Raw genomic sequence first — 10,844 nt, forward strand, 5'->3', positions numbered from 1 at the left:
GATTCCTTCCACTGAGTTCTTCAAGCTGCCTCCACTCATGGCTCAATGGATGCTCTAAGATACTTGGAGTCATTTAGGGGAAGTTTTGGGGATCATACATATCTTTGGGGAGGGGAAGAGAGGAACACCATTGAATTGGATGCTGGTAGGGAATGAGGTGCTTCATTGCTCCTGGGGATATACCTAGGAAACCATAAATTGCAAGAGCTTCATTCTTTATTCTCCAGTCCCCCAATACTGCTGCAGGTTTGGAGGGGAGGTCTATGGAGCGTCTAGGGTCTGTGATTCAGAGGAGCGGGAAAAGAGGGGATGGGAGCTGGGCTAGGCTGAGCTGGGCTGTGTACTCAGCCATGGCGTTGTGGCCCTGTCTGCTGAGTTTGCATTCTCCAGGCCAGGAAGAGGGTTACAGCCAATGGATTAAGTGAAGGGGGCCAAGAGAAGGGGAGGGGGTGAGGGGAAGAAAAGCTTCAAAGGAACTGCCAGATCACTTGCAACCTTTGACCCTGCTTCTGGCTTCTGCTGAAATCACTTCTCTGTTCTCAATTCCCAGAATGACCCACCCCAGCTAAATGAGCCCCTTCCATCACATTCCCCTCTCCTCTTTCCTTCCTCCTCCCCCTCCCGGTCCCCCTGCTCAGCCCTTCAGAAGTGGGACAGACTTTGGGAGGGAGAGGCAACAATGAGATGCTAGTTCATTTTGGTGCCAATTTCCCTTCTGTCCCCAGGGCCCCTGGATGGGTGTGTGCTGATGTTCAATATCCCAGCCTCTTTGGATCCAAATTCCAAAGTCAGCTCAGCAATGTTGGGTTACAGGGAGCTGATCTGCCATCCACTCCTAGAGAACTTGGTTTAATTAAAACAAGAGACAAGGGCTGAGGGAGTGGCTAGATTATAACATTAAAACTAAAAGGGGTGGCTGGGTGGCTTAGTGGATAGAGCTGCAGGCCCAGAGATGGGAGGTCCTGGGTTCACATCTGACCTTAGATACTTCCTAGCTGTGTGACCCTGGGCAAGTCACTTAACTCCCCCATTTTACTACTCTTCTTCCTTGGACCTAATACACGGTATTGATGGTATTGATTTTAAGGCACAAGATAAGGATTGGAAAAAAAAAAACACACACTAAATTAAACTAAGAGGGTGGGTGAGCAGCTAGGTGGCTCAATGGATAGAATGCCAGGCCTAGAGACGGGAGTCCCTTGTTCAAATTTGACCTCAAGATACTTCCTAGCTGTGTGACTCTAGGCAAACATTCGACTCCATTTGCCTGGCTCATACCACTTTTCTGCTTTAGAATCAATACTTAGTATCAATTCTAAGAGAGAAAGTATGGGTTTAAAAACTAAAAAGAACAAAAAGGGACCTCTTTATTTATTTAGTCCTATGCCTTTCATTTTACAAATGGGGAAACTGAGGCTAAGAGAGAGAAGCGACTTGTCCATGGACAGAGAGTGAGTTAGTGGCAGAAGCAGAACCTGTATTTCCTATATCCAAGCAGCCTTCACATCTGGACAGTGTCCACAACAGGAGGGAAGAAGGTATGCCCCAGAGGGTCAGACCTATATGTGCCATGGGCTAACTTTATCTGTACCACACATATGCACACGTATGCCCATATATACTGGTATTTTTACTTGTAACACACATCTACATATGCACACTTCACAGCTATCATGAGCTGTTATATACAGGGAGCTCCAAAAGTCTTAATGTAATTTTAAGATTTTAAAGCTGAAGCTGCACCGAGACTTTTGGAACAGCCTGTATATATGCAGACACACACTGTTTCCCATGGCTTACAGCCAGTATTTTCTGGTCTATTGTGCCAGCGTCATGGAAAATGTCCTGTACCGAATCCAAACAAACGAAAGATTCCTGTTGGTAGCGAGAATCTCCAAATGCTCTTACTCCCAGATGTCATTGTGTTAATTGCATCAAGTCCTAGAAAACTACAAAGTCCCCTTTAAGTAAAATCCATCAGTCTGCCAGAGAGATGGCCAAGCTTCCATGCTGCAAAAAACAAAGTTGATGAAAAATGCATATTTTCCACATTATCACATGGAGACCATCAAGCAAGTCCATCAATATTTATGTATTTGATAAGTGTTGTACATGGACAACCAATTCCGATTTGGATAAGAGGAGAGCAGGCTGTGGGAAACTCCACATTGATCTCCAAGCCTTGGAAACACACTTCTTTAGGACCAGTTTCCTGGTGATGCCTATGAACCATCTCAGAAGAGCCAGAGCAAGAGCTAGTCCACATTGGGTTATGGAAATGGAAGAAGTTCATGGCGAATGTTAACAGGCTGAAGCACGTCACCGATTATGACTTGTGCACGCTGAGTGGCATAAAAGATGTTGACAGATATGACTAAGGGGAAGCTATAAACAAGAGACAACATGATGGACAGTCCAGGCAGCTCTATGGCAAATTCTAAGACACTAAAATAACAAAAGTGAGGTTGGATTTGTCATTTATGGAAGATGAAACATGAATAAGAAGGCCCAGAGAGAGGATTGATGGATGATGAAGAATGCTACCCACTACCTGACAGTGAAGCAAAATGGCCTTGGCAGAATGAAATCATCGTTTTTAACCATGACCGACATTTTTTTGATTATGACATTTGAGGAAAAGGGTGTTTTTTCCTTTTTTCCTTTTTTTTTCTTTATAGAAGGAAAAAGCAAATGGAGAGAAAAGAAATATTCATTAGTGGAAAACAATTTTAAAAAGGCTGATGAGGCTGTGGTCATGGTAGATATAGGGAGAAGCCACATTGAGGAAAACATTGCTCTTTCACATGATCATAGATCTAGACCAGGGAGGAACCTTGGAGACCACTGAACCTGACACATTTCCCCCTCTTCCCATTTTATAGGTAGAAAACAGAAGCTCTAAGAAATTAGGTAAGATTCTGAGGCAGGATTTGAACTTAGGTTTTCTTGTCCCACCTTATCTACTACATTACCTAGTGCCTCAACTCAAAATCTTCATGTTGTTCTTCTTTGTTCCATCCCTGTAATGAGAAATAAGCCCCTCTACCTACCTTTAGGACAAGGACATCAGTAAAGGGAGAAGAGAGAAGTTCTGGAGTGTATTTCATCCTGGCTGTTGCTTTCTCTAGAGAGACTGGTTGGCAGCTCAGGTTCATATTGCAATTGTGTGTGACTGTTTTAAGACTGTTTTAAGTGTGACTAGGGGCGATTTCCTTACTGCAAAGATCACAAGGGGGCAGTTGGGTGGCTCAGTGAATTGAGAGCCAGACCTAGAGATGGGAGGTCCTAGGTTCAAATTTGTCCTCAGATACTTCTTAGCTGTGTGACCCTGGGCAAGTCACTTAACTCCAGTTACCTAGCCATTATTACTCTTCTGCCTTAGAACCAATACACAGTATTGATTCTAAGATGGAAGGTAAGGGTGTAAAAAAAAAAAAAAAAAGACCACAAAAGGATGATGGGCTGAGAATGAATACCTGGGCCAGGGGGTGCCAGGGAAAGAGGGTCTATAAAATTGTGTTCCAATCAGCAGCTTCTTTTGAGGCAGGCATTCCTCGATGGACCCCTTTCTTTAGGAAGGTATAAATGATGAATGAATGAATGAGTTCATGAAGGAAAACACTAAGTGCTTATTCTGTGCCAAGTGCTCAAGATACACATGTAAAGGGCAAGATTGTCCTTGCTTTTAAAGAACTTATACTCTAATATGGGATGACCACACATATGGAGGAGTAGTCACTAGGGAGGAGTATTTTGGTTTGGGAAGTCGAAGAAACTGTGAATGGAGTCATAGGGCAAGGGACCATGACTTTTCCAGGAAGGAGAAGAGTGGAAGATTCATGTATTGCAGCAGGACATGAAGATGTCCCAGGAGAGTTGAGGGTAGGCTAAATGTAGGTGGAGAGGAAAGGGTATGAGCTTTGGTGGCAGAGGACCTTGGCTGGGACACTGACTCTGCTCTTTGCCGTTTGTGCGGTATTGAGCAAATACTCAAACCCTTCTAGGCCTTAGTTTTTACCACTTTGCGTGGATCTCCAAAGCAGACTTTGGGGAGAATGTGGGCAAAAGTTTGCCCACATAGGATGGGTAGGTAAGGATACCACTAGAGAGAATTCCTCTGTCAATGAGATGACAGATCTGTTTGGATTTTCTTTTGAAAAAAATCACCTATCTCTGAGAGCTGATACCAAATGGTTATGAATGTTGGAATTCCCCAACCATGAAAAATCAGTGTTTTGGGTGAAACAAATGTCAATTGATGGGTGCAAGTATGCCAGCTGAGACCTATAAACTTAAGAAATAGAATAAGAGGTATTTTTTAAATTTAAATTTTTTTATTTGAAAAACTAATTAATTAATTAAGAATAGTTTTCTATAGTTACATAATTCTATATAGTGACATTTTCTAGTTACAAACATACATATAGTTTATGTTTTTTCCCTCCCTTCCTCCCACCCCCCTCCCTTAGCCAATGAACAATTCCACTGGGTGTTACATATGTCATTGATCAAGACCTATTTCCATATTATTAATATTTGCACTATCGCCTAGATAGTGATGGCCTAGATTCTACATCCCCGATCATATCCCCATTGACCCATGTGATCAAGCAGTTGTTTTTCTTCTGTGTTTCTATTCCCACAGTTCTTCTTCTGAATGTGAATAGTGTTCTTTCTCATAAGTCCCTCAGAACTGTCTTGGATCATTGCATTGCTGCTAGTAGAGAAATCCATTACATTCAATTGTGCCACAGTGTATTTGTCTCTGTGTACAATGTTCTCCTGGGTCTGCTCCTTTCACTCTGCATCAATTCCTGGAGGTTGTTCCAGTTCACATGGAATTCCTCCAGTTCATTATTCCTTTGAGCACAATAGTATTCATCACCAACAGATACCACAATTTGTTCAGCCATTCCCCAATAGAAGGGCATCCCCTCATTTTCCAATTTTTTGCCACCACAAAGAGTGGCTATAAATATTTTTGTACAAATCTTTTTCCAGAATAAGAGGTATTCTTGAAGAAATGTGTAGGTGGTAGCACAGTGATTAGAGCACTAGCTCTGGAGTCAGCAATGTCTGAATTCCAATCTGGTCTCAGACACTAGCTAGCTACGTGACTTTGGGCTTAACATCTGTTTATCTCAATTTTCTTATCTGTAAAATGGGAATGAGCACCTACCTCCCAGGGTTATTTTGAGGATCAAATGAGATAATAGTTGCAAAGCATTTGGCATGTGGTAGGTGCTATATAAATGCTATTTTGATTATTACTGAAAAAAATCAGACTGGTTGTGTAATGTGATTGAAAGTTAACATATGGACAGATCACATGATATACAAATAAATATAAGATGCAAAAAGACCTTTGTAGAGCTATTATCATGGCACACATAGGATGAGGTGGATTGTTATGGTCAGTGATGGAGGGAATGGCCACAATGATGGTGATCATAGATCTACTATATAAATGACAACATTAATAACTCATTTAGTTGAGAGGATCACACACACACAAATTATATATATATTTAGAGCTTGAAGAAGCCCTCCTAAAGGCCATCAAATCCAACTCCCTAATATCCAGATGAGAAAATAAGTTCAGGAAGAATGACTGGCCCAGGGTCACACCTCTAGGAAACTTCTGGGGCGAAATTCACTTCATTTACTCAAAGTTCTCAAAAACTATGCTGGTTGAGTTTATGATCCTACCAAAGTTCATCTGTCATCTAAAGATCAGTCTAGCTAAATTCAGGAAGGTTTACTACCAGGCTGATGGCAGGATGGTGAAATTTTTGGATGTAAAAAATGCTAATACTAATATTAATCAGGTGCTTTAAAGTTTGCAAAGCACTTTACAAAGATTATCTCATTTTATCCTCACAACAACCTAATAGACCAGAATCGTTACAAGTTGAGGCCAGCAACCAATAAAAATAATTGTGGAGATATAGAACAGCAAACTCCCTAAAAGGAGGGAGGAGAGAGTGAGGAAGGGGAGAAGAAATGTAGGTGATAGAAGCAAGAAGGGCAAAGGAAGGAGGGAGAGCTCGACTCTGTCAGAATCTTTGGGAGGTACTATTATTATTTATTATCCTCATTTTAGAGATGAGGAAACCAAAGCAGGCAGATATTAAATGATTTGCTTAAGGTCACACAGGTAGAGTCTGAAGGAGTATATGAATTTATGTCTTCCTGTCTCCAGGATAATATTTTCTCTAATCTACCATTTAGATGCCACTTAGATGCTGCAAATAGTGCTCTATTATGTTGTAAAGGCCATTATCTAAATCTTAGAGGGACTAGGAATCTAAAGAAAGGGAAAGGAAGAGAAGGGGAGGGAAGGGAAAGGAAGGGAAGGGAAGGTGAGGGGAGGGAAGGAAGGGAAAGGAAGGGGAGGGAAGGGAAAGGAAAGGAAGGGAAGGGAATGAGAGGGGAGGAAAGGGAAAGGAAGGGAAAGGAAGGGGAGGGAAGGAAAGGGAAGGGAAGAAAGTCAGACAGAAGTCAGGATGGCAAAACTCCTGATGGACAGCTGGTGACAGCCGCTGATGTTGAAGTTGGCCCTGCTTATCAGCAAATGCTGGCAAAATTCCCTGACCCCTATTCTTGAACATTGTCCATACTTTTCTAGTTCACTTAATTTATGTCCCTGGTGAATATATCCTTACTCTTTCTGTGTGTGTGTGTGTGTGTAAGTATGTGTAGAATAGATAACAATAGCTAGGAAATGTGCATTTAGTATATATGTGTGTACATGTCTGTTACAAGTATGCAACAGCTGTGACACATCTGGGTATATATGAGCAACTGTGTACGTTATGGCTAAAGCTAACCAAGACACATCTAGAACTTCATCAGTAGAATGTTTTCAGGCTGAGCCCTCCACTAAAGCCAGAGGTCGTGTGGCTCACTCATACAACAGTTAAATCTCTTCAGGGAGGTCAGTAAAGGCTTTCCACTACAAAGCCATATTTCTCTCTCATTCAATCAGTTTCTAAAGCACCTTTGAAAGGAGCAGAGGCAGTCAACTGAGTTGGCAGAGTGGTCTTCACTTGGTTTTTCCTCCTCCTCAGCTTTTTGCTCTGGCTATGATGTGAAGACCTTCTAGCCCACTTACATTAGAAAAACCAAGCTGTGTTAATTGACAAAGATAAAAATTTTTATCCATAAGGCAAAGAAAATAGAGATAGAATGAAAATTTTTATTTCAAAGTAAAATTACATCTACTTGTGATTATTTCTATTTAAAGTACATTTGTACAGATAGGAGAAATTACAGTAATTAAAAAAAATCTTGCACCAATTGACATGCCTCTTCCCTATATAATAATTCCACCTCTGTGTATACGTCCGAGTGTCTATCTCAGACCAGGAGATCCTTAGGGCAGGGACCATCTCTGGCAATCAAGCTCTCCCTCCTTCCTTTTCCCCTCTTGTTTCCATCAACCACATTTTTCTCCACTTTCTCACTCTCCTCCCAACTTTTAGGGAGTTTGCCTGTACTCTACTGCACAATTATTTTTATTAGTTGCTGGCCTCGACTTGCAGTAATTCTAGTTTATTAAGTACTATTCTCTATTCAAGGCTGAAAATTAATATTGGATGTTATTCCACTGGTGTCTATGACTGGTTCAGGCCAGGCTAAATGAGCTTCGGAGGCTAGACGCCTGACTTTGCTCTTCGCCACCTGTGTAATTTTGAGCAAATACCCAAGCTTTGATTTCTGCTACTTTGTGTTGACCCCCTGCAGCAAACTTTTGGGAGCAAACTCTCTTCTGGGTACGTGGAAGAGGAAGGTAGTGGACCCTTGTTTAGGGACTATGAGGGACAGTAGTCAAGAGTGATGTAACCTCTTCTGTTTACAATCTTGCCTCTGTCTGTCTATACTCACTCACTATAATTTCTTTCTAGGGATTAACTTCCTGTAGCCATTCATATTTGAAGTTTCAAAATTTCCTGGAAGAATGTGACATGTAGGTTCAAGGCACTCCCCTCCAAAGAACTCTGTTTCCTTCCATCATAGATGCCCCCAGGCCAGCTGAAGGGAAGGAGAATGGACATTCTCTGTTGTTTACCAACAGTGCCAATTTTAGTTGTACTTTGTACTAACTTTCAGCTTCCTCTGGCATACCCAGAGCTCCAAGGCCAATGTCTGCGTAGATATGGATGGTGTAACTGTACCCTGCCCTTCTTCTATGGAGATGATGCCCCTGACCTTATTGCCAGAAGGACAGGCACTGAAACTTTTTTCCAATAGTGGGTAGAGTTTACACTGAAGCAGCCATACTTCCCTCTCCTGAATGCCCTGTGGGGGGCATTCCTGTGCCAGCTTCCTCAATGTTCTCATCAAAGCTCTGCTGAGCAAAGATTTTAGGCTGACTGTTAATTTTGACAGGTAGAGGTGCTGATCAGCAGGATCTGCTAATAATGGCCATACCCACAAATTAATTCCAGGGGATAGAAGGACGGCTTTCATAGGAATAGAAGGAATCATAAGCTTTTGGAGCTGGGTGGGTTGTAATATTTCCATTGTACATATGAGGAAACTGAGGCACAGAGAAGGGAAGCTGACTCTTTAACAGAGCCCTGCCTAGTTAGGGCAGCTAGATGAAGCAGTGGTTCCCAAACTTTTTTGGCCTACCACCCCCTTTCCAGGAAAAATATTACTTAGCCCCCTGGAAATTAATTTTTTAAAAATTTTAATAGCAATTAATAGGAAAGATAAATGCACCTGTGGCCATCACTGCCCTCCTGGATTGCTGCAGCACCCACCAGGGGGCGGTAGTGTCCACTTTGGGAATCACTGAGTTCAAATCCAGTCTCAGACACTTGTTAGCTATGTTACCCTGGGCAAGAAACATAACCCTGTTGGCTTCAGTTTCCTCCTCTGTAAAATGAGCTGGAGAAGGAAATGGCAAACTGCCCCAGTATCTTTTCCAAGAAAATCCCAAATAGGGTTGCAAAGAGCTGGACACAACTGGAATGACAATGAACTAGCTAGAGGTAAAGGTGTCTTTGTAGGGTAAGGCTGTGTTTCCTTTTCTATGGCAACCACCAGTCCAGCTCTTTTCTCCCTTCATATCTCTGTCCACAGGTTCACTGTGGTTCTTCTCTTGCTGGGATCTCTAGCCTCCTCTGCATGAGTTGGGATTCAGGCTAGATTTTCTTGGAGATAGGATGTCTCTTCTTCTGGTTGACTGTACCCAAGACTATATGATTTGGGCTGTCTTTATGGCCCATTCCCTCTCATTTACCCCAGTATAAAAATTCCTAATTAACAATTGTCCTCTGTGGAAAGGCAGATAAGACACGGGTCCAGTTATGTAAACATGTACCCCATAGATGCATCAGTCTTACCAAGAATGGCTAAAAGAAATTCTGACCAAAATTTGACCATTTGACCAAAGAAATTCTTTTTGGTCCCTTAGTAATCATATAGGCTGTGATCTACATTCAGCAGAATTTTGTCCCCTTCCTCTAATTTAATATTAATGATGATAGAAATAGAGAACTGTCTTGTGTTTTCACTGGCATAAGAAAATGCTTGGATGAAGAAACTTTCCCAATGCAGGTCAAGCCCATCTCTTCAATTTATAGACAGATGATCTTAACCTGGGGCCCATAGTCTTATATTAAAAAAATATTTTCATAATTGTATTTCAAAGTAATTGGTTTCTGTTGTAATACTGTATATTTTATTTTATGAATTTAAAAACATTATTATGAAAAGGAATCTATCGGCTCCACTAGACTGGCAACAAGGTCTAATGAAACAAAAAAAAGCTGTGAACTTTCTGTTTTAGAGTTGCCTAATATGGTGGTGTCAAACTCAGTAAAAATGGGGCCACTAAACTTTACATAGGGATCTCTATGGGCAAATATATTAATTTAGAAGACACATGAACATCATCTGCATTCGTTTACATTTCTGATTATTTGTTAAATATTTCCCAATTATATTAAAAAAAAAACCTTGCTTTTCTGTCTTTGTAACAGTAAACAGAAGGACAAGGGCTAGGCAAACAGGGTTAAGTGACTTCCCTAGGGTCACACTGCTAGGAAGTATCTGGAGCCAAATTTGAACCCAGTTCTTCCTGACTCCAGGCCTGGCACTCTATCTACTATGCCATTTAGCTGCCTTCCCCTTCACCAATTACATTAAAAAAAACCCCCAAAACAAAACTCAACTTCTTACCTTCTGTCTAAGAATCAATAACTGTGTACTTACTCCAAAGTAGAAAAGCTGTAAGGGCTAGGCAATGGAGAGTAAAGCACTTGCCCAGGGTCACCTAGCTAGGAAGTATCTGAGACCAGATTTGACTTCCCATCTCTAGACCTGACTCTGAATCCACTGAGCCACCTAGCTGTCCCACCCATTACATTTTTTTTTTAAACCCTTACCTTCTGTCTTGGAGTCACTACTGTGTATTGGCTCCAAGGCAGAAGATTGGTAAGGGTAGGCAATGGGGGTCAAGTGACTTGCCCAGGGTCACACAGCTGGGAAGTGTCTGAGGCCGGATTTGAACCTAGGACCTCCTGTCTCTAGGCCTGGCTCTCAATCCACTGAGCTACCCAGCTGCCCCCACCACCCATTACATTTTAATCTGGTTCTGGCTACACTCTCTGGAGTGTGGTTTCAGCAAAGTGGTCCATAGGCATCATGCTTGCCACCTTTGACTTGACCTATAGCTTGGAGAGGTTAAGTATCTAGTCCAGGATCAAATATCCAGTAATGTGTCATAAGGCAAATCTTGAACCCAGGTCTTTCTGGGATAAGATGCTTCTTGCAGCAGCAGCAGCAGCAGCAGCAGCAGCAGCAGCAGCAGCAGCAGCAGCAGCAGCAGCAAC

The sequence above is a fragment of the Gracilinanus agilis genome, chromosome 4 (assembly GCF_016433145.1).
Source record: "Gracilinanus agilis isolate LMUSP501 chromosome 4, AgileGrace, whole genome shotgun sequence".
Lineage (NCBI taxonomy): Eukaryota > Metazoa > Chordata > Mammalia > Didelphimorphia > Didelphidae > Gracilinanus > Gracilinanus agilis.